The 25,448-nt window shown below is 36.3% G+C and overlaps 1 protein-coding gene across 3 annotated transcripts in view; it reads left to right on the forward strand.

The window, feature by feature from the left end:
• The window catches only part of GGACT (gamma-glutamylamine cyclotransferase), a 59,755-nt gene that overhangs the window by 28,760 nt on the left and 5,547 nt on the right, over window positions 1-25,448 (forward strand). For 2 of the 3 annotated variants that reach the window (XM_044670545.1, XM_044670544.1), the window contains exon 2: window positions 25,248-25,302. The exons of the other annotated variant lie outside the window; for it this stretch is intronic. The gene's annotated coding sequence lies outside the window, so the exon portion shown is untranslated. The remainder of the gene's footprint in view (window positions 1-25,247; window positions 25,303-25,448) is intronic. 3 annotated transcript variants of the gene reach the window in all.

Raw genomic sequence — 25,448 nt, forward strand, 5'->3', positions numbered from 1 at the left:
GGCTGTTAGAGTTACCTTGTACCCCTCCATCCCTTCCAATTAACCCTAAAAATCAATAAACCCTGTTTGTCACTTAATCAAACCTTTGGCTAGTTCATTAGTTGATTGATAAGAGAGGGAGAAGGGGAGAAAGGAATAATATTGTCTCTGGGTCATGAAGGGAATTGGAGGTATCCATTTTGGAGGAAGTGCAATCTCAATACTTCCTCTGAGCTATTCCTTTGTGAACCTGAGAAACTGACTAGTCAGTTTCAAGCCATTCTTGGCTGGCCTTAACCTTTGTCTGTAGAAGTGCCCTTCCTACTTGAAGGGCTCAGTGTGTTTTCCTTTAGTGTCTCTGTCTCAAACCTGTGTCCCAGTCTGTGTCTCTCAGGCTGTAGCTGTCTGCCCTTGCAACTCTTTATACCTCCGTGTTTATATTCCCTAAACTCAGTCGTTCCCTTACTTCTCCTACCACCTCAATCTACCACCTTCACCTTTGTATCTTCGTTATCTATTTACTGTCTTAGGGATCCACAAACCCCTATCCACAGTGCCTTATCCCTATTCACATTACCTTTAGTCCTTTACCTGCCTATCCCCTATTGCAACCTTACCTTACCTTAATCTCCCTATTACCTTTAGCCTATTAACCACTTTATTATATGACTGCCTAAATTCCCTTATTACATCTTAGAGGAAGATGCATTTCTGGAGTCAATTGATGGTTGAAATGGGAGAACTGGAAGTTTAGGAGTAATGTTAGGCTTCATCTCTCTTTTCCCCACTTTCACATTCCTTCCCACAGCCTTGTGGCTAGTCTTCTTGGGCTCTTTGCTAAATTTCTCTTTTCTACTTACTCGATATTCTGTTCAAGCTGCACAAAATGAAATTATTCATTCATCAAGCATCATGTGAGGGGTGCAAAAATGAATAAAAGGTGCTCTTAAGGCAATAATAATCTATATGAGGAGATGAGACATATGCACAGATTATCACAGTGAATCACAGGATATAATAGGTGCCAAATAGTTATTATTAAAACTGAATAACTAATCATAAGTTACTAAAGGTTATTTAGTTATTACTAAAAAGTTTGACCATGTTATACTGCTTTAAAAAGTCCAGTGTTTCCTATTGCTTCTAAGATCAAATATAAACTCTCCTTCACAATATGGTCTCAATGTACTTTTCTAAACTTATTTCACTTTACTCTCCTTCACACGTTCCATCCAAACTGATCTTCTTGATATTTTTTATGATATGCCTTTGCATATGAGAATGTGTTCCCCCCCCCATCTTCATTTCTTTTTGTTACTATTTTATTTTTTCCCCTCAGTTACATGTAAAAATCTCACCTTCACTCCTATCCAAATTCCATCTAACCTCAGTTCAAATACTGTCTTTTCCTACATTTGGTCTTTCCTGATCTTCCCAGCAGCTAGTTCCTTTTTGGTCTAATTATCTTGTATTTATTTTGCATATGTTTTATGTGTACATATTGTCTCCCAGAGAGAATGAGAGCTTGTTCAGAGTAGGAATTGACTTTCATTTTTGTCTTTGCTTGGCACATAATTGGCAGTTGGTAAATGCTAGGGGTTTGTTTTATTCCCTTACCCTTCTAATGGTCTCTTAATTCTAGAGTTCTCACTTTTCAGCTCCTGTGGTATAAAACCTTCACCATGAGAGTTTGCATTTTTCCCAGAAGGCAGATCTATAGATGAATCTTATTCAGACCTTGTCCTAATGTTTCCCCTTTCAAGATCCCATCATCCTGTACTAGCAACTTTCCTTGCTGCATTTGAATGCAAAGATAAGAAGGGATCTGGGGGAACAGCAGAAATAAGAGGAAGTCTTTTAACTCCCTTGTTTATTTACCATTATTATTGATGATAAAACAAAACCTTTAGAAAACCTGAAGTTAGTCTTCTTGCTACAGAAAATTCTTTTTTTTTTTTTTTTTTTTTTTTTGCATTTGGTCAAGGAGAGAAACTGGTTTAGAGCAACAGATATTAGGAGTAGAGTTAGAAGTAGCTAAATGAGGCTAGAAGAAGACTATAAAGGAGGTTAATAGAAGGACAGTGCAAAATTGAGCCATAACCTGGAGCATTATTATCCTGTAGAGAGTATATTTTTCCATTCCTCTGAAACTACTCCTAGTCACTCCCTTTCTTCTCTCCTTAGGCTTCATATCTTTATAAATCATGGCAAGGCCATCTGCTTCAGGACATCAGTGACCTGGACTTAGGGATGGGATAGATAGAATATATTCTCTTTCTTTGTGACTGGTGAGGATGCTGAGTTGGGGTGGAGGGAACGAGTGGTGGCTCTACTCCCGTTGTAGGGGTGGAGGTGTGATCCTGACATCTCAAGGTGGGATTCTAAATGCAGTTTCCTAGGAATATTTTAAATGTGATGGCATTTTACAAGGAACTGTGGTTCCTAGTGTGAGAGCTTCCATCAAAAGCCAGGTCCCATAAGTCTTTTGTGATTTAATATATGTAAATGCAAGGATATAAATCCTGAGTTGCATAGAGTTTAATTAATTAGTTTCACATAGCTATTAAGTGTCAGAGGCAGAATCTAAAGCCAAGTATTCCTGATACTAGGTGAAGAAATCTAGTCATTGTTATACTGCTTGTACTATTCTAGTACTGTTCTTGTAGTCATGTGGTTTTGCAGACCAATTATAGATTAAATAAATATTTGTGTGCTATATTATGAACCCATTCTTCATTTAAAAATATTGTTTCTAAGGGAAAACCTTTTCAGGAATTAGACAATTAGCTTGAAGATTGGAGAGTGTGTATAATGTACAAACGTTAAAAAAAAAAAAGGAAAAAAATCTAAGCAGGATATAGAGGAGAGAGCATTCCTTTCTTTTAGGACTCCCATGTAACTAGTTTAAAACTACTTTAAAATTAAGAGCTATCCTTATGTCATAGTTAAAACAACAAAACTAATGGTCTTTTGATACATTTGATGGTAAATCTTACCTGTTCTTAAACTTAAAAATGTTCTGCCTGGTATATAGACAGATATTTGTTGATGAGTAAATTTGTTCTGCTTTAGTTTTTAGAATTTATTTTAAAGATTACTATATAAAAAAAATATATTTCTGGGGGCAGCTAGGTGGTTCAGTGGATTGAGAGCCAGGCCTAGAGACAGGAGGTTCTAGGTTCAAATCTGACCTCAGACACTTCTTAGCTGTGTGACCCTGGGCAAGTCACTTAAACCCCATTGCCTAGCAATTTACCACTCTTCTGCCTTGGAGCCAATACATAGTATTGACGTCAAGACAGAAGGTAAAGATTTAAAAAAAAAAAAAAAATATATATATATATATTATATATATATATATATATATATATATATATATATATATATATATATATATTTCTTTCTCTGCTTTGTAAATCTTAAAGGATTTTAACACAAAGTAATAAAATTCTCAGTTGATCACATGGGGTAATAAACTTAGGGTAGTGTAAGATGGTAATTAGACTGGTGATTGGGGTTTGATTGAACCCAATCTTGGGTGGTGATGAAGCTTCCCAGGCCCAGAGAGCAAGATGGCTACTCTGTTCAAAGCCCTTAGGCAGGCAGTCTGACTCTAGCTTTAAAACAATAACAGGTTTATTAAAGAGGATAATGTAGATTATGTAAGGATTGAGGCTGGGAGATTCCCTAGCACTAACAAGATCTATCTTTTCCCAGACTACTGACCTTGCAGAAGGTCACTTCTGTCCCCAACAAATATTGGGGCTACACTAACTTCCTTACTGCCTAAGTTCCCACTATCCTGTCTAGCTACCTAGGCTAAGCCCTAAAATGGAGTCTTTGATGAAAAGCCAGAGATAGCAGTTGAGTCAGTAGCTGGTGCCAGCAGTGACCTAGTCACCCAGGAGTTGGCAAAGCCCACCAAGGTAACTCCGTAGTCCAGGCCACTGCCAATGATAGGTTCTCTTGAGAGGTCTCCAGGTGTCACTTTAATATCTGGGATCCCAGAGAGATAATAGGAATCCCACAAGATGGTTTGGATGGGATTTCCACAGGATCAGGAGAGAGAGTTTTTTTATTTTAAACATTTATTAATATTTATTTTTTAGAAAAGTTAACATGGTTATATAATTCATGCTCTTACTTTCCCCTTCACCCTCCTGACTTCCCCCTAACCCCCATGGCAGATGTGTATTTCCACTGGTTTTACCTTGTGTCATTGATCAAGACCTATATCCAAATTGTTGATAGTTGCATTGGTGTGGTAGTTTCGAGTCTACATCCCCAATCATGTCTGCCTCAACCCATGTGTTCAAGCAGTTGTTTTTCTTCTGTTTCCTCTCCTGCAGTCCCTCCTCTGAATGTGGGTAGCATCTTTACCATAAATCCCTCAGAATTGTCCTGGATCACTGCATTGCTGCTAGTACAGAAGTCCATTACATTCAATTTTACCACAGTGTATTTACCTGCGCTCAGGATTTGTGTCTGGGCTTGCATCCGCGCCCGCACTCGCTCCTGTGCTCAAAGTCTGTGCGTGTTCTTTAGCCTCTTGGGGTCTTAAGTCTTGCTGCTCTCAGGAGTAGGCCCTGGTGACCCCAAGTAGCTGCCAAGGACTTCATCCTTGCCCTAAACTTGCTCTAACTCTTGTGCACTGGCTTTGGCACTGTAGGTGGTGTGAGGTGGGGGAGGGGACTGCTCCGCTCGTGATTTCATGGGAGCTGTTTCACCCCTTTATAGCATGGAAATGCCCTGATTCCACGTACCTCCAATGCTGCGCCCTGTTGTGGGGTCCCTTTGTTCCTCTGGATTTGTTTTTATGTCTTCTTGAGGAGTCCTGTATGTTTCGGTTAGGAGAGGTTAAGTAACTTTTTACTCTGCTGCCATCTTAACCAGGAAGTGTCTCAGGAAGCAGGAGATAGAGTTTTAATCAAGAGCTGTTGCCTGCTCTGCCAGTCAACACTCTATCCCAGATGACCATTATTAACCTTCAGAATTCTTCCTTAGGATTCTAAGATGTACTTCCTGTACTTCCTGGTTTCTTGCATTCCATCCAACTTCTGTTTCTCCACTCTGGTCCTTTTCCTTTTTCTCAAATTTCCCCTCATCAGTAGATAAGAGAATCTATTGTCCTTCGAGTATAACTTATTAGAATTGAATATAATCACCAAAGTAAGCCTCTCCGTTCAGCATTAAAAACTGGAAAAGAAAAAGCAGTAATATAGTTTGTGAAAAGAGAGACTGAGTAAATAATCCTATTGGGTATTTTACATTCAAAATATGAGTTCCCTTGGAAGAAAGCTATTTAGATGGCATCAACAGAACAGTGTGGTTTAGTTCTTGCCCTCTTCTCTAAGCCTAGGACTCTCCCTTAGTATCACTAACTAGTTTTATTCAGTGATTTTAAATACCTGAGGTTTTAAAACCTAGGATTTTTTCCTTTAAAATGTGCCCCAAATGACTTTCTGTTGTAATGTTAGTGGTGGAAGCTAAATTCCCTATAATAAATAGTAACATACTTCACCCAATGGTTTTCTTACTATAGAGATATCTAACTAGTAATATTTTTCAAAATAAATGACTCGTAATTCTGCCCTCTTTAATTGGATAGTGAAGGTTTTGGCCTAAAAGTGGATAATTTCCCTAAATATTATAGGTGATGATGGATTTGAAAAAAATTATTTTGACGTAGGCAAAGAAGCATCCAGTGTGGGTTATCTGCTTACTCTCCTTTAGCTTAGGGTTGTCATGTGGACTTGGACATTTTTACTATAGGAATAAGAACAATAAGAAATAAATAGCTCTAGGTTTAGTAGCAGTGTATTATGACAGCTTGCTATAGTGATTCTATCTCCCGAGTCACAGAATCATTAGGATTCATTGCTAGGATTCATTGCTTTGAAATTCATGTAGGAAAAGTCTTAGAAACACTAAAAATGTGACTGTTATTCCTTCATCCACCCTCCATTTCTGGTCATCTTTCACATCTTCCTACCCTGCCTTGTGCTTGGTAGAAAGTAAGGGAAATAAGGTGTTAGAGATTTATATGTTTTTAACTATCACAACAGATCATTGCCTCAGTTGGGATACTGTCAGATTTCAGCTCTCTTCCTCTCATACATATTTTTATGTACCCTACAACTATATCTGGAGCCCCACTAGGGAAAAATTTCTGCAAATTGTCCTGCATTAAAAGGAAGCATGGACTCCTACCCATCTAAAGACCAAAAACAGATTTTGGAGTTGTCAGGTACTATGTTCTGAAATTTAGGGCATCACAACATTTTCCTCTTTTTCCCCACCCTGCTTTCTTTTATTCTTTATCTTATCCCTACCTGCTACTCTAAATGTTTGTGTGTTTTTTAATCCCTATCTTTTGTCTTAGAGTCAATACCGTGTATTGATTCCAAGGCAGAAGAGTGGTAAGGGGCTAGGCAATGGGGGTTAAGTGAATTGTCCAAGATCACACAGCTAGGAAGTGTTATAGGTTAGATTTGAACCTAGGACCTCCTACCCCTACGCTTGGCTCTCAATCCATTTAGCCACCCAGCTGCTCTCCTAAATGTTTTTTTAAAATGGAGTAATTTATATAACTAAAATATTAACTTTTATTAACTCACTGTTTGAATAGGTAGTTTTCTTTCTGAAGTAATTTGAATGGGCTACTGTGCTTAAAAAATTCTAATTGGGGGGCAGCTAGGTAGCTCAGTGGAGTGAGAGAGTCAGGCCTAGAGACGGGAGGTCCGAGGTTCAAACCCGGCCTCAGCCACTTCCCAGCTGTGTGACCCTGGGCAAGTCACTTGACCCCCATTGCCCACCCTTACCACTCTTCCACCTATGAGACAATACACCGAAGTTAAGGGTCTAAAAAAAAAATTCTAATTGAACAATCCTACCCAAATTAATTTACTTATTCAGTGCCATACCTATCAAACTACCAAGAAATTTTTTATTGAATTAGAAATAATTATGACAGTGTTCATTTAGAAGAACAAAAGATCAAGAATATCAAAGAAAATAATGAAAAAAAAATGTGAAGGATGGGGGCCTAACAGTACCAGATCTTAAACAGTACTATAAAGCAGTGATCATCAAAACAATATGGTACTGGCTAAGAGACAGAAGCAAGGATCAGTGGAATAGACTTGGGGTAAATGACCCCAGGAAGATAGTGTACAATAAGCCCAAAGATTCTAGCTTTTGGACAAAAACTCACTATTTGACAAAAACTACTGGGAAAATTGGAAAAAATGAGGAAAATTAGGTTTAGATCAACATCTCACTCCCTACACCAAGATAAATTCAGAATGGGTGAATGACTTAAATATAAAGAAGTAAACTGTAAGTAAATTATGTGAACTTGAATAGTTTACCTGTCAGATCTATGGGAAAGGAAAGATTTTAAGACCAAGCTGGAGATAGAGAATATTACAAAATGTAAAATGAATAATTTTGATTGCATTAAATTAAAAAGGTTTTGTACAAACAAAACCAATACCATCATAATTAGAAGGAAAGTAAATTGGGAAAAAAATCTTTATAACAAAAACCTTTGACAAAGGTCTAATTAATTACTCAAATTTATAAGGAGCTAAATCAATTGTATAAAAAATCAAGCCATTCCCCAATTGATAAATGAGCAAGGGACATGAATAGGCAATTTTCAGATAAAGAAGTCAAAACTATCAATAAGCACATGAAAAAATGTTTTAAATCTCTTATAATTAGAGAAATGCAAATCAAAACAACTCTGAGGTACCACCTCACACCTAACAGATTGGCTAATATGACAGCAAAGGAAAGTAATAAATGTTGGAGGGGATGTGGCAAAATTGGGACATTGATGCACTGCTGGTGAAGTTGTGAGTTGATCCAACCATTCTGGAAGGCAATTTGGAACTATTCCCAAAAGGCTTTAAAAGACTGTCTGCCCTTTGATCCAGCTATAGCATTGCTGGGTTTATACCCCAAAGAGATAATAAGGAAAAAGGCTTGTACAAAAATATTTATAGCTCTGCTCTTCGTGGTGGCAAAAAATTGGAAAATGACAGGATGCCGTTCGATTGGGGAGTGGCTAAACAAATTGTGGTATCTGTTGGGTGATGGAATAGTATTGTGCTAAAAGAAATAATGAACTGGAGGAATTCTGTGTGAACTGGAACCTCCAGGAAATGATGCAGAGTGAAAGGAGCAGAACCAGGAGAACCTTATACACAGAGACCGATACACTGTGGCAAAGTTGATCGTAATGGTCTTCTCTACCAGCAGCAATGCAATGATCCAGGACATTTCTGAGGGGCTTATGAGAAAGAATGCTATCCACATCTAGAGAAAGAACTATAGGAGTAGAAATACAGAAGAAAAACAACTGCTTGATTACGTGGGTTGACAGGGATATGATCGAGGATGTAGAATCTAAACAATCATCCTAGTACAAATACTAATAATATGAAAATAGGTCTTGATCAGTGGTAAAACCCAGTGAATCCTTGTTGGCTATGGGAGAGGAGGGAAAGAACATGATTCATGTAATTATGGAAAAAATTCTAATTGAAATGTTGAATTTTATACTTCTCTGCTAGCTTAAATTAGGTAAGCAAAATAAATTTTGTTTTTTTCACCAATCACCATCAGTATTTTCAGTATTTTACCTAGTGAAGGGTTTAGAGACATATCATATGACCAGTAATTAAGCAATTAAAAATTGTGAAGAATTTGCCTATTAGCAATAGGTGGTAAAAATTCTGTTAAAGGCTGCATTTCTACAGAGTGGTTATTGGAGCCAGGCAGGGTCCAGAGTATTAATTTTGGCTGGGATTCATAAATATTTCCAAGAATGTTTTCATTTTTAGGATATTGGTGCTCTGGAGAGTAGGGGCATGAAGTATACTGGCAGTGTTCTCCAAGGTATAAGAGGAATACAGAGATGAAGAAATTTCACCTATGTTTGTGTTCTGTAAGGGCAAGCTAGATTAAGAAATGACTGGTAGATTCTTGGTTCCATGGCATTCCTTGTTAGTTGTCATTGGGTACTAAAATAATATCATCTCTCTTAGGATATAAAAATCTAGACAGCATCTAAAAAAATACTATCCACTTTCAGGGAAAGAAACACATAGAGTCTGAATGCTAATCAAAGCACACTTTTAAAAACTTTGTTTTTCTTGTTTGTTTTTTGGTCTCTTTTCTTTCACAACATAACTAATATGGAAATATGTTTTATATGACTGCACATTTATAACCAATATCAAGTTGCTTGGCATCTTAAGGAGGGTGTAAAAGGAGGTAAAGAATTTGGAACACAAAATTAAAAAAAATTTTAAATTATTTTAAATTAATTACATAAAAATACTTAGACATCATCATGAGGTGTTCTTGTTGTTTTTGATGTTATAGTACTCTATTGAGAATTACCATTTATCCTTTATCACCTTAGACTACTAGTATGATGTACTAGATAGGACATGAGGAATAAAACAGCATATTCATTTGCTGTGAATGCCATCTTATTTAAGACTTTGAGAGAAAAGACACACAATCTGGCTAGGGATTTTGATATTTGAGACAAATTCAGCATATGTGGAAAAGAAGGCAAAGAAGGGCCTTGTGTTCCATGGTGAAACCACCAGGGATAGGACACATTTGGGAGCCAGGCTTGGGAAAGTTTCTTAGGGGAGTGTTTAGGAAATCCTCAAAATCTCAAGTTGGCCTTTTTATTCTCTTATTGCTGGTAATCTGATGTATTCCCCCATGAAACACATGGTGTGGGTCCCCAGAGAATGCAGGACACCATTGACAGGTCATAGGATCATAGAGTAAAAGAACTTTTAGAATTTCTTTGTCCCTCATTTTATGGATAAAGTATTGAGGACCCATGGATATTAAGTGAATTACTAAAGGCCACATAGGTAGTATACATTATTTGGATGTACTATGTTAGACTTTGTCCCCAGATCCTTTTACTCCAAAGCCAATGTGATACTGTCACACTGGGAGATGAGGCAGTCTGTCCTCCCTGGTCCTCAGAATGACTATTGTCTGGCTTATACCTAAAGCTTTTTCAATTTGGTAAGACCTGCCAGAATTTGACTTCTGCTGATCTACATAGTCTTTAAGAATCTACCGTTACTATAGTGCCATTAAGAACCTCTGGAATATCAGTATAATGGTGATTTACACGTGTTGAAACTGTAATAACTTTGAGAAAATGTAATTTGAAATGGAAATGGCATAGGTGAATTACTTATGAAGAAAAAGTAGTAAAGGGCATAATCAAAACAATTGGACAAAAAATTATGGAAATGATGTTTGGACATAGTTTTTATTTTTAACATTTAAGATTCATAGGTACTTAGAACATATCTAGGCCCCGTTAAGTTTTTAAAAATATGACTAAATCCTTTGGTCTTATTTTTAAAACACCCTTAAAAACCACTTGAATTAAATGCTCAATGTTCCAATAACTATAGTTCAAGTTAAACATTCTTTTTAACAGGAAATTTTGTAGAAGAGGACACATAGACTTGTATTTTTTAAAAAACAAAGTATATATCCGAATATACATTTCCTAACATTAAATATTCTGACATACCTCTCAAATCTGGGAAATCTCGAAGGGAAAAAAAAAACAGAGGAAAAGATGTAATTTCAAATTGGAAAGCAGGTTTTCAGTATGAGTGGTATACCTGGCTTTTATCAGTTTGTCACAACAGTAAAGTAGCTTTTAAAAGTAGAGGATTTTTTTGGGTTTTTTTGGAACGTAGGGTATTGTGTATAATGGGGCTAAATTCAATTAGTTCAGTATGTTTAGCTTCCACAGTGGAGACCAGAGTTTTTCAAACTGAATATATTTTTGTGAACATTTTGGACTTTTTAATTGATTCTGGCCCAAAGGTAATAGAAAGTTGTTGGTGAACAATGTCCAGCTGTGTATTTAGGATTCATAAGGATGTAGGTAAATTGAGTCCATTTTGTGTAAAGTATTTAAAAGCAAATTTAAATAGCATGTTTTTAATTTCCTTCATCACCCCATTCTCCTTGGTGTAACTCATTGTTTTAACCCATCCCTTGGCTATTTTATTGGATTTAATTTTGTATTACTATGAAGAGACCTAAATTAAGGAATTTGGGCACTAAAGACAGCAATTAAGGAGAATTCAAGAGTACCTGGCTAAGTTCTAAATTTATTTACTTTTCTGGACTAATTCTTTTAAAAGGAACTGGGCAGGGCAGTAATATTTTTTCTCTTAGAAGGGAGCTCTAGTGGTTAGAGTCAAGATGACCTAGGTTCAGATGTCACCTTTGACTCACTGGAAAGTCATTTAACTTCTCTCTGTACAAAAAAGGAGAGGAGTTGGGCTGGGTAGCCTCTAAGGTCTTTTTAATCTCTATATCTATGATCCTTGAATCATAATAGGCAGTTGGTAATGAATGGCCTGTCATCTTTTAATTCTTTTACAATGTGATGTGTGTTATATTGACTCACCTTATCCTTTTGATAAAATATAAACTGATTTTCGTAATAATAATGGCTGATTGTGTAAATGGTTTCACCTGTTACAATTGTGAAAATTAGTTTACATTTCCAGTATAAACCAAGGATGGTCCAAAGACCATCCATAAGGGGAAAAAACTAAGAGAGTCTATTACCCATACAATAAACTCAAAATTAGATGGACAACTTAAAGAGTTTGACTGTCTTTGAATATATCTGAGGCAGTCAGTAAAAACAGACAATTAATTAGGGTCATAATTGAATAGAGAGCAGGAGAGAGGGCTGGATTGTTTCTTTAATGTCCCTAAATTTCTCCTGATAATGACTCAACTTTTTCATACCAATATTAAAACAATGTCATTATATGACTTTGAGACATGGAACATAATGGTTTCCAAAGAATTTTTTTTTGAGAATTGCAGACTTTGTTAGAGACTTATTGTAAAAAAAATTTGCACCATTATGATTACTGTGTATAACTTTCCATCTTGTTTATCCCTCTTTAGTTTCCGACCATCACATTCACCCAATGTGCCCTCTTTTTTATCAGCCCTACCCTGCTTCTCTTATTCTTTCCCCCTCTTACTTTCCTGTAGAGTAAGACAGATTTCTATACCTAATTGATTGTGAATATGCTTCCTTCATTGAGTCAATTTCAATGAGTAATCCCCTTCTTGCCCTCTATTATAAAAGCTCTTTCATGTTTCTTATGTGCAGTAATTTACCCTATTCTGTTTTCCCTTACCCCTTCTCCCAAATCATTCCTCTTTCTAATGCCTTTATTTTATTTTATTTTTAGAGATCATCCTATCCTATTAAACTCATACCTTTGCCTCTGTCTATGTATACTCCTTGTAATTGCCCTAATGATAAAGTTCGTAGAAGTTACAAGAATCACCTTCCTATGTAAGTATGTACAGTTTAACCTTATTAAATGTCTTTTGATTTCTGTTTCCTGTTTACCTTTTTATACCTCTCTTGAGTCTTATATTTGAGCTACATTTTCCATTCAACTCTGGTATTTTTATCAGGAATGTTTGAAAGTCCTCTATTTCATTGAATAATCATTTTTCCCCCATAAAGGATTATACTTAGTTTTGCTAGGTAAGTGATTCTTGGTTGACGTCCTAACTCCTTTGCCCTCTGGAATTTCATATTACAGAACTTCCTGGCCTTTAATGGAGAAGCTACTAAATCTTCGGTTATCCTGACTATGCCTCCATTCCACATAATGGAAATTGTATCAAAATTCATGAGATCACAGATTTATTTGGCTATTTTAGAATATGAGTAACAACTGACATTTATATAGTTCTTTAATGTTTACAAAGTATTTTACATATATTGATAGAATGCTTCTGTGAATCCATTAGGACCAGGGATTTCTTTGCTGGTTCCATTACAAGCTAGATTTAGAAAGTTGATATTATGTTGTACTCTTTTAGCCCCCCAAAAGCTTTTGATTTTAAAGTTCAAACAGTTTGATTTTAGGACTAAAGCTTAAACTGTTTTTCCCAGAAAAAGTTGGCTCTTTCCTTCTTTTTCTAGATTCTTTGTCTTTATTAGAGATAATGAGATTATGGGTAAGCCCAAGCATCACTTTACCCACTGGAAAAGATGAGGTAATTAAATCAGCTAGGCTAACCATGCTGGAAAGAGTGTACTTGTGTTAAGCAGCCAAATATTGGGGAGGAACAGAATGTCTTGAGGTCTAGATGACCTGCCACTTCCTGGGAGGATGTCTCTTGAGTCCCAGTGAGAAACTCTTAGAACAGTGATGGGCAAACTTTTTTAAAGAGGGGGCCAAAGGAAAGGAAATGCTCATCTGTCAGTCTTTTTCTAAGGCAACTCTTTCGAAGTTTCATTGTATTGTATCCTACTCATTGTATTTGTCAGATTAGGAATAATGTCACGCTGCCTGATAGAACATTTCAGAGGGCTGCATCTGGCCATAGTTTGCCCATCACTGTCTTAGAATGTCCTAGGGAGGGTGATATATATGTATATATGATGATGTCAGAAGGTGTATATATTGACTTGTGTGACAGGAAGTATGGCTCTCTCTCTCTTGGAAGCATGCATATAAAGTTTGGCTTGGCTCTGCTGGGACTTAGGGGCTTCTCACCCAGTCGTGAGTTCTGTGGAGTCTTTTCCAGAAAAAAGGGCTAGTCAAATTCTTCAGTCCCTCCCCTGTAGTCTCTTTCTGAACTCACAAAGGTCACCTTCTCCTCATTACTAGCCCTTGATTTCATATATTCTCCCATGTTATAGCATAGTTCCACAAAAGAAGCATTTACCTATAAATAGAGTGTTCAGTTCTATTTTTTTTTTCTAAAAAAAATTTCAAAATTTTCTTTATTATTGGAGGTTCATCTTTTGTCCTTTTTGATGAAGCATAGATTTGTAGGCTAGGCCACCTTGGAATACATGTTGAGCTCTGTTGCTCTTTAGAACATTTTATTCCATCCCTTCTTCTTTTTTCTAGTGGTTGTAGAATAGTGTTGCATTAATTTAATGTCCTTTCCTTTGTATTTGAAGGTCTTTCACCTGATGGCCAGCAGAACTTGTTTCTGAATTGAGATGCTATATTTAAACACTTATGTATCTTGGAGTTGGCAGCTTTCTGGAGGTGATCTATGAATTCTTTCAATTGGAATTTCATTTTCCACGTTCCGAAGTTCTGGACAGTTCTCTTTTATTATTTCCTTCACTGTGGTGTAAAGGTTTTTTTTGTTGTTGTTGTTATGTTGTTCTGGGAGACATAATCTGTAAGTTGTCCTTACGCATTCTGACTTAAAGGTCAGTATGTTTTGCTTGCATAGCAAGCATAGTTTCTTTTAATTTTATTGTTATTTGCTTCTCTTCAAGGTTGTCCTTCACTTCTGTTTATTTGCATTCTCAATAAGTTATTTTCTCTTTTGTTTCTTTGATGAGGCTTGCCATTGCAGATTCAGGTATTTCTATTCTATGACCCCCATTGCCTACTCTTACCACTCTTCTGCCTTGGAGCCAATACAATATTGACTCCAAGACGGAAGGTAAGGGTTTAAAAAAAAAGTATTTCTATTCTCATTATTTTACTGTGTAGGACATAAATTCTGTTCTTATAATTCTGTTTCTCTTTCATACTACTCAGGAATAGTGTATTGTGGTTCTATGTTCTTATTCCACAAGGTCTTCTATCTCATAAATGTTGGATAATTTTCCTTTATTTTGTAGTATTTCTTCACAGATGCCTAAATGCATTTACTAGACTTGGAAGCCATCTTTCCTTCTCTTGTTACCATTTCCCCATTAGATTTGTTTATATTAAAGGGCTTTGAGATTTTTGGGAAATCTGTGGTACTTTCCACCACCACCCATTTTCATTATCACTCACTTTCTGACTTCTTCCCCTTTGATTATGATCTCCTTGGAAGCTGAATCTGAAAGCATTTCAGACTCTTTCCATGATGGGCAATTTATAGTTTATTAGCCTAGATTTGTGCCCCAACTGACTTTTGAGTGGTCAGAACTGGCTCCAGCTGGATGCCATGCTTTTCCCCTTAGATTTGGTGGAGTGGTGAATATGCATGGCATCCTGTCCTGGTGACTTGTCTTCTTCCCTCTTCTCTTCAGTTCTCTGGCCTGGCACAATTAGTTCAGAGTCCTGTTTTCCCCAACATTAGATGTTCATTGCTTTGCAGCACTGGTGCTTTTGGGTTGTAGACCCAGGCAAGCTGTGGCTTCTTAAGAGCTGTAGCCAAGCTGGCTGTTGATGCCCAGGCAAATATCCATAGTATGGAGGTCTTTTAAAAAATATAAGGAAAAAAGACTTCTTTTGCATTCTTGGCATCCTAGATCATGGAATCAGCTGAAGTTGCTTTATCTTTAGTGCATAATTTCCATTTTAAAGGGTTTAGACCAGCATGGCCTTCTACTATTTCTTTCCTGGCGTTTGGGATTGTTTTCCGAGTCCTGCCTTGGCTTCGGAAGAGACTCTTTCCCTGGATTCTGCGTGGGTGAGTGGAGTTTCTTTCTTTTCCTTGGAGTCATTTTGCATTGGTGGAACTCTGGCTGAAGATACCACCAGGACTTCTGGCTGAGGATACTGGGAAATCCACATGGAGATTGGGACTTCGGGAAGCCCCTGCTGGGGGCTGAGCCAAACTTCACTGGAGAAGGGCTGCTAGGTTTTTTAAGGATCTGTCTCTCTTATCTACTTTCCCACTTTCACTCTTTCCACCTCTTTATAAATAAAAGCTGTTAAAAGTCATTTTGAGTTAAGCTATAATATTTTAAAATTGGCAACCACAATTACTTTATAATGCCCGTATGGAGCCAAAAACACAAATTTTAATTCTTTACAGTTCTGATACAAAAATTTCTTGTTTCTCTTGATGTGGGAGCTAATGTTTGACACAAAACAATGACACTTCTTAGAGCAAGAATAAACATGATTGGGTGATTTGCTGTGAGACTTTATGCTGCCTGGAAAATGCTGTAGATTTAGCATGAAATTAAAAATTTTTTATTTTATGTATTTTTCTGCCTTTTTTTTTGATTGCCAGTTTTTTGTACCTGAATTTATATGTGTTGAGTGCATGTAAAATGAGGTCCTACAGTACTTGGAAGAGTTTGTTATGTTGCTTTTTTCTTTTTCTCTCCAAGCATATGGTCAGTAGTAATGGTAGGTTTTTATTGGGCTGTTTTTATGGTTTATTATAACACTAATAACTTGGATATCTGTCATAATTATCCTCTAAAATACTCTCACATATTATTAGTCAATCAACTGTATTGTGCAGTTGTGTTACTTGTCTTCTCAGACTTACAATTTCTGAGTTAAGAAAAGAGAATCTGTATTGAAACCATATGGTTAGCAAACCCTTCAAAATATTTCTGGAAAACTTTATTTTAAAAAATTGTTAACTAGTTTAACTAAGAAACTCTAGTATCAACTCGCTTGAGATTTATGGGACCCAAGAAAAAATAAACCATGTTCTGGATAAATAAGAATTTTTTGAACAAAAAAATAAAAAGACCTTTTGTTAAAAGAGTAACACTTACAATGCCCTGCAAAAGATGGGGAAATCCTTATTAGGAACCTAAAAATCAAGATTAAAATCACTTCTTAAATTAGCAAATAAAATTTCCAGAAGAAATTGAAATCTTTAGTGTCATCAGTCCCCCAAATAGCTTAGTCTGCTTTTCTCTACAAGGTATAAGATATAAACAGATAGTTCTGTATTAGTTCACCTTCCCTGAAAGCAGCCATTTTGGAGCCAAAAAGGGAGTCAGAGGGTTTTAGATGTTTAGAGGGCAGAATCAATATTTGTTAACAAACTGTATATGGGGGAAAAGGGAAAGTGAGGAAAAGAGAAGAGTCTAAGACAGTGATTCCCAAAGTGGGCACTACTGCCCCCTGGTGAGTGCTGCAGTGATCCAGGGAGGTGGTGATGGCCACAGGTGCATTTATCTTTCCTATTAAAATTTTTAAAAAAATTAATTTCCAGGGGGCTATGTAATATTTTTTCTGGAAAGGGGGCAGTAGGCCAAAAAAGTTTGGGAACCACTGGTCTAAGATAACAGTTACAAACTTGAGTGATAGAATGGATGATGATAACACTCTTGATGGAGACAGGGAAGTTAAAAAAAGAGGAGAGGGCACCATTATGTGGGTAGAAATCTGGCCTCAAGCCCAGGAAGCTATGTGTTTAAGTCCTTCCATTGACACAACTGGTGGTATGATCCTGGGCAAGTCCCTTGACCTCTCAGTGCTTTAAGAAACTCTCTAAGAGTATAAATTACAGTCAGCTAGTGTTTATTGAGTGCCTACTGTATTCATTAAGTAAACATTTATTAAGTGCCTGCTGTGTGCCAGCTGTTGATGCATAGCATAGTGCTGGGGATACAACAGCAAATAAAGTTCCTGACTTCAGAGACCTCAGAGTCTAAAAGAAGAGACTCAGGGAAGGCACAAAGATTAAGAACTTGAAGAAGGTGGGATTTTGTCCAAGATTGGAAGGAAGCCAGAGAAACTTTCAGAGAAGCTAAGAGGCAGAAGTGAGGAGGGAGAGTATTCCTGGTGTGGGAGACTAGTAAAAATTCTCTGAATAGGGAGAAGAGAGTATTGTTTGCAAGAATTAGCCATGAGGCCACTGTCACTGGATCACAGAATTATGTGTAGGGGAGTAAGATGTAAGATAAGTAGAACTGCTTTGGTAGCGGGAATTTCCTCACCTTGGGAGTTCCCCACATCTAGAAGAACAGAAATCCAGCTTCAGTGGCTGGTGCTTTTAGGTGGGAAGACAAGTTTAGTCTTGGGTATACTAGATTTCAGATGCTGGCTAGAAAATGTCCAACAGAAATTGGGGTTGTTGAACTCAAGACCACCTAAAAGATTTGGGTAGAATGTATGTTGTATCTTCATAGGGGTGATTGAATCCATGATAATGGATAAGATCACCAAAAGAGAAAGAATAGACTTATGAAAAATCCTTTGGGGCATTTGTACCTAGGGGCAGGAAGAAGAAGAATCAGTGAAGTAATGAATTATGTTCCCAAAGAAGATGAAGGACAGTGTTTCTACTGTGTAAATAGCAAAGATAATAAAGTCTGAGGTGGAAAAAAAATTTAGCAATTAATAGGTCACCCCAGTCCAAAATTAGGTTTCAGGAATGTAGCTTGGGTTGGAACAAGAGAATCTGAAATTTTGGCTTTTCTTTTTTGTTGCTTTGGCAGGATAGCCCCCTAGGCTTCTATAAAAGTAGGTCTGAATTTCATAAAGTCACATCTTATTGAGTGCCTGCTGTGTGCAAACAAGACATTATTTCATGATTGTATTTAAAAGCTGAACTTGAGAAATGTTAAGAATCTGCAGGTGGAGGTCCAAATCTTGGCTCTGCCCTTTACAACTGACTTATGTGACCTTTGGCAGGCAGGCTGCTAATGTGTGCTTTTGCTTCAGTTTCTTTATTTGTAAAAGATGCTATTTAAGTAGGAGGCTTGGTAGTGCAATTGAGAGAATACCGAGTTTGGACCAGAATTCTAATTCTGGTCCAAACTCGGTATTCATACATTCTACCCAAATCTCTTAGGTGGTCTTGAGTTCAACAACCCCAATTTCTGTCGGACATTTTCTAGCCAGCATCTGAAATCTAGTATATCCAAGACTAATTCTAATTCTTATTTATGTGTGTGATGTTGGAAAAGTCACTTAATTTCTCCGTGGTTCTGTTTCCTCATATGAAGAGATTGTATTACATTACTTATATTACTCCCCTAATTCTAAATTTATGATCCTGTGGCTAGATTATACCTAAAGTCTCGTCCAACTCTTATACCTAAAGTCTCGTCCAACTCTAAATTTTCAATCCTGGTAGCTAGCAGTACCAAACATAAAAAATAATAGTATCATTTATGTATCACATAACTCTTAGTGGCACTTGAAAAATCAGTGGCTTTCCAGGAATGGTTCTTAAATCTTCACCACCCCGAAAGGCACCTTAGGCATATTTGCCAAATTTCCTCACAATAATCGGAACATTTTTGGTGTTGAGTCATACTCTAAGGAGAAGTAGACATGATATCTTTGTAGACATATTTGTCTGAAATAATTACATTATAGTATTCCTTTATATTAATATAATTTTAAAAACATTTTTCTATTGCTGGATAGTTAGGATTGTTTGTGGTTTTGACAGTTACAATTTTTGCTGCTCTGAAAATCTTTGTAGCTAATTCTCATTTTATTTTTGATGACTTATTTTGCATCTTTTCCCAACAGTGAAATTACTGGGTTAAAGTATGATTATTTTTGTTAACTTTACTGCATGCTATCAAATTTTAGTTATGTTAACATCTGATGAGGGGATAACTTTTTCCACGATCTTGCAGGCACTGAGTTTGTTTATGTCTGATGGTTATTAAGTAGTATTCTTAGAACTGTTTTGATTTACATCTCTGATTATTAGTGAGGTTGAGCAATTTTTTTCATTCTCTGGACAAAATGAAATGTGGGGAGCAAAAAACTCACACTAATACTTCTCAGAGCAAGAATGAACATGATAGGGCAAACTGCTAGAAGACTTTATGCTGCTTAGGAAAATGGCCTGGATTTAGCGCATAATTAAAATTTGTTATTTTGAGTATTTTTCTGCCTTTTTTTAAAATTGCAAATTGCGTATGCCTGAATTTATACGTGTTGAGTTAGTGTAAAATGAGGACCTCCTATACTTGGAAGAATTTGCAATACTGCTTTTTACTTCTTTCCAAACATATGTTTAGTAGTAATGGTAGGACTTTTATGGGCCTGTTTCATGGCTTATTATAGCACTAATATCTTGGATATCTGTGGTAATTATCCTCTAATGTACTCTTACAAGTTCATTAACTGCTTCATGATATTCCTTTGAAGAAAATAGGCATAATTAATTAAGTAGAAGAAACTAAAAGTGAGATAAGTTAGGGGGCCAATCTTCTAGAATATCTTCTAAGACTTATAATTTCTGAGTTAAGAGAACAGAATTTGTATCGATACCATATTGTTAGCAAAGCCTTCAAAATAGTTTGGGAAAACTTTATTTTTAAAAAATTATTGCCTAGTTAGCTGAGAAACTATAGTATCAAAACACTTAGATTTATGGGACCTGAGGAAAAAAGAAATCATTCTCAGTGTTTATAATCCTTTAGATGGTTTTCCTCTCAAATTTATGTATGTCTGTGTATCAGTGAATGATTGCGAGTTATTTTAAGTTGAGGTCATAATCAAATATGTAAACTATCTGAATGAAACTAAAGTCACAGAAGCGGCTGGGGAGGGGGGAAGAGACACTTTTATTTTACAGGATTTAAACTATATTAACTGAAAAGTATATGTCCAAAGGGATGAGGAAGAATTCAAAGGTTCATATGGATACTGAGATGGTTTACCATCATGTGCAAATAACCAGGACCATTGTAGAGTAAGAGGCTGGTAAGAAAGGCTGACAGTGATGTAATAGTTCAAAGCCCATTATAGGAGAATGTTAGAAGGTGATAAAAGACATTGTTCCCTAACCATCTTTTCATGTTGTGCCAGCAGAGCAACATGGAAAGATAAGATAGTCCGGGAACATCACAAATATAAACTTCAGTTTGAGAGGATTGGACTTGAAGTTAGAAAAGATACAGGTTTAAATCTTTGGATATTCATGCTTTGGGTGTTTTATGGGCAAGTCACTCAGAGCCCAAATTCCACACCTCTTAGATGAAAATAATAACACTTATATTAATCTCATTGAGCTAATGTGAAGATCATATGAGATGTATGTAAAGCACTTTGAAAGATTAGTCTATATTCTATTACTTATATTTCATCTATCTTGTTGTCTCTTGATCTTTTTATCTCTACTTGACATGATTTAAATAGGAGCCACCTCCAAATATTATATCGTAAGATGTAGTAGTTTCTGCTAGAGGGTGCATGTACATTTGTATGTATAGATGCATATCTGTATACATGTCTATATAAAACATGAGTTGTTACTTGATGTTGAAATAATTTGCATTTATATATTTTTAAGTGCCGAAAATCTTTTTCTAACAACTCTGGTAGGTATTACATCATTGTTCTCATTTTCAAGGTAGGAGAAAGTAATTTATTCTAGAGTTACATAGCTGGAATTTGAACTTTCTTCTTTAAGTCTAATACTTTTTCTGTTATGCCACATAGCTTCATGTCTGACATATTTTTTGAAAAAGTTAAGGAATATTGTCCGGGCAAATGGGTACTTGATTCCTGCTACTAGGGAGGTTTATCAGCCAAGAGTTGGCATTAAGTAGTTGTTTTACTCCATCCTGAATGAGATAGGAAAACTCAGTCTCTTGGGGAAAAAAAAATTAGAAAAATCCCGGAGCAGCATATAAGCAAGTGTCTGGGAATTTATTGATGGAATGATACAGATATAAGTGCTAAAGGCATTTTCCCATTTTTTTCCCTTTCCTCACTAAGCCTCATATTTTAGCCTTTGAAGCTTTAAGGAGAAATGGGCAGGAACCCAGTAATTCCCCATGGGAGAGCTTATAATGAATGTAAACAGGCTTCTCTGGTTCATCTACTAGCTGAATTTTTTTACCATTTGGGGTGGAAAGTGTCCATTCCTATACTAAGAAGGCAAGAGAGAGAGAGAGAGAGAGAGAGAGAGAGAGAGAGAGAGAGAGAGAGAGCGAGAGCGAGAGAGCGAGAGCGCTAGCGAGCTAGCTGACTGTAGAGACTTCTTATAGTTAGAAGTTATGTGTATCTTTTCTTTAGCTGCAGAATAGAAAGAAAGGGATTTTTAAGAGTAATGTTAAAAGAACTACCTTTTCTTTGTAAAGTACTTTGTATTTCTCAATAGTTTTTGATGGCATAAAATTAGAAGAGACCTTAGAAGTCATTTGGTTTAACCCCTTGCAAAACTGAAAAACTGAAAAATTTCCTTTACATTTCTAATAAATAGCTCTCTAGTATCCGTTTTCATACCTCAAGAGACTAAAAGCTCACTAACTTGGGAGTTTTTAAACAAGCCTTCCATCTCATATTTGTGCAGCCAATTTTTAAAAAACTTCAATGAGAGACTATTCATTTGTCTCTTAAATTTCATCTTGCTAGATTCAGCCCAGAATTCAGGCCTATTGAACATTTTTAGGTGCAGATTCTCTCATCCAGGCATTAACTATTCCTAACTTCTTGTCTTTCCTGGATTTGATAAACATGCTGCCTATGCCATCATCCAAGTCATTTATTAAAATGTTAAATAGAATAGGGCAGAAGATACTAATGCAGCACTCTATCAAAGACTTCAATCCAGTTCATCAAGCATTTACAATGTATAAAGCACACCTTAATTAGGAATTAGTGATATCCAGACAAAATGAATAGAATTTGCATTACATTGTCTTCAGGATAATCTAGGAATTCCTTGAGTAAACTCAGATCTTCTCAGTGGTAATACTAGTAGTTGACAGCTGAGGTAGGGTAAATGTAGGTTTGTTACCCAACCAACATTTTCATTAAGTTTTAATGAGTGGCGTCTTTTTCTACTATAATTACAAAGTGTTCCAACCATTGCTCTCTCTACTCATCAAGGAGGAAATGTTTTTGTGTTTCTCTATATACCTTATCCCCCACTGCAAGAGTAAAAGATAGCCAAAGATGGTATTTACTCTTTTTTGTGATGAGCCCAAATCTCCCAAGTCCCCTTAAGGCTTCAGCAAGCCTGGCAGCATTCTGGGTACTACTGCCCTAGAGTATATTCAGCATGGCATTGGTTACTATCATGCTCTTGTTTGTTTTCACAAACCAGTACTTAGTCATTTCTGAGTGAACAACTGCTGAGAAGGGACCGTAACCTCTTGATTTCAAAGGAGTCATCACTTCACTGGTGCCTCTGTGGTTAATGTAAGAAAGGTGTTTTGCCATAAACTTTTCCGAGGTATTCAGTGAGGTTGGAAAGGGGTCGGCCTAAGCAGGAAGCCCTTGTCTGTGCTATAAAGAAAATAGCAAGTAACAAAATAAAAGCATCAAAGAACCAACAGGATGCAGTCCCACGAGTCCTTTCTGGCATGTTGGGCTTCTTGAAAGTTAGCATTGAGTGAAGGATGACCTTAAAACTTGCTTCACTCTAACAGCCTGAGCTCAAGTTTAAAGTTCAAGGCATTTTGTTTTTTCACCTGTTTCCTACAGTTTTAAGAAACTTCTGAAGAATTAATGTGTAACTATATCTGGTCACTGAGCCAACACTAAGAATTTTTCTCAAGGGAAAATAATGTTACTGTATAAAGGGAGAGAAATGGATACTTTACTGAGATGCAAGGAAGTTTTTTGCAAAATAAAACACTAGCCAGGGTTACCCAGAATACTTAGTTAATACAAAGGTTGGAACAGGATTTCACCTCTGCACTAGTTTTGGACTGTATGTTCCCAAGTAGGGGCTGTTGATTTTCATGTGTAGGAGGCAGTAGATTGTTTTAAGATAGCATCCAGTTGTGAGATGTGAGATTTTAGCTTAAACTGCAATTATAGGCTGATGAATTTCCATCCTTGTTGAGTTGTGATTCTAGCTGGTTTCACAAGATTTGGGATAGGATAGGCCAAACTGCGATCCTAGCTGGCTTATAAGCATTATATTTAAATTTTGAATCATTAAGCTAATTTCAGCAAGGAAAAAGGAATCAGATAGGAATTTGCTGCTCAACTAACTTATGAATCATTCTGTTTCCTCCAAGATTCAATATTAGTTTATATGGTATCACATCATTGCCTTCTGCTGTACCACTTTCATATGGGGCTATGATTTTACTGCTTTCCAGGTTTAGTTGATTAATCTTTTTTTTACTAGACATGAGTGACTTGCAGTAAGCTGTGTCAGTGGCTTGACACTCAGAGCAAAAAGCTACTTTTAAGGAGTTGACATACAGATTTTACCAGTGTTTCCTCTAGCCATTAATTTTTAATGTATGTAGTATGAATATTTCATGGTGGCACCTTTTTAAAGGTTGGCTTTTGTGCCAGAAGCTGGTGTCCATTTAAAAACCTTTTGCAAATTAGTTTTGTGAGGTTGTGAAATCTTATCTATTCCTTCATCTCACTTTCCAGCACATGGTTTTTCATTATATAGACTAGACTTACGCAGTAGTTTTACAACTGTTTTTCTTTTGTAAGTTAACATTGAGTTAAATTTTAAAAATAAACTCTATTTTTCAATCTTGCCTTTAAAACTCCCAACCACCAGGTGGCTGAGAAATAACACTAAATAAAAACAATTATGTGAAAGACATAATCACTTGAATTTTTGCCTCAGTAAGGACATGTGAAACTATACCTGGACTTTGTTTCTAGAAAGAAAAAAGCTGATAAGATACTAAGTATTTCAAATAGTGCCAGGAATAGGCAGGCATTTACATTATTGGGTTTTGTTTTTTAATAAATATTTACCATGTTAAACTGACTACATTTTGCTGAACTAACACTTTTTGGAGTTTTGTTATCTGATCCTGTATTCTTTATCCATTTTGACCTCTACTTTGCTGCAGTTCTTTATTGGGGCCACTATCAGAATTCAGAACCCAATTTTGGACTCTCACTAGTGGATCTTATATCATCTCTACAGTGCTTTATTAGGGCAATGATGTGGCATGTCACATAAAGGCAGAGCCTGTGTATTACCTTTACAGTTTGGTTATGTTTTCAGAGTGACAGAAATCTAGCAATCTTAAAGGTAAGATTCTCCTTAGGATCTTCGGTATCCTCCTCCTGTTTTGTTTTGGGTTTTTTGGGACCTTAACTTTATTTGTTAATTGTTGGAGCCTGTGTATTAATAGTAATTCTATGCATCATGATCACATTTTGGGAAATTCAGGAATGAGAAGTAATGACAATGGAACAAGGAGTAAAAAGTTTTTCTGAATTTATTTTCATGGAATGCTTAATTATATCTATATTTGCATCTATATTTTAATGAAAGAAACTATCTTTCTAATGGGAATATTTTGTAGTCTCCTGAAATTGAAGGAAAAGTCTCTTATTTCATGGAAATTAAAGCTTATTTTATTCCTGGCTTAATGCTTCAGTTTGGCTGTGCAGCTCTTTAGGTTCATTCTAGTTTTTCTTCTAATTTTTTAACTTATTAACTTTGACAAGTAACCTCTTGGTTGTGAACAATTTTATTCACAATTCGTTTTTCTGATTCAAAGTGAACATGAGTGCCCTAATCCCCTAATGGGAATTAATTGCATGTTTCAGTGCTTAGCTCTAATCCTTTCTCAATCCCCACAGGGACGTGGTTCTTCCTGAAGGATCTGTATTTGTTATTCCAAACACAATCAGAAAGGTAATGATTTTTCTTCTAAAAGAAACCAGAGATGCAGAATATTAATGTTCTTTTCTTTGTATTGGAACAAGAAGTAGTATCCCCAAAACTATTTTGTATTATGAAGGATAAATGGTATTTAATTAGGCAGGTAAAATGAAGAAAAA

This window comes from Gracilinanus agilis, chromosome 3 (assembly GCF_016433145.1).
Source record: "Gracilinanus agilis isolate LMUSP501 chromosome 3, AgileGrace, whole genome shotgun sequence".
Lineage (NCBI taxonomy): Eukaryota > Metazoa > Chordata > Mammalia > Didelphimorphia > Didelphidae > Gracilinanus > Gracilinanus agilis.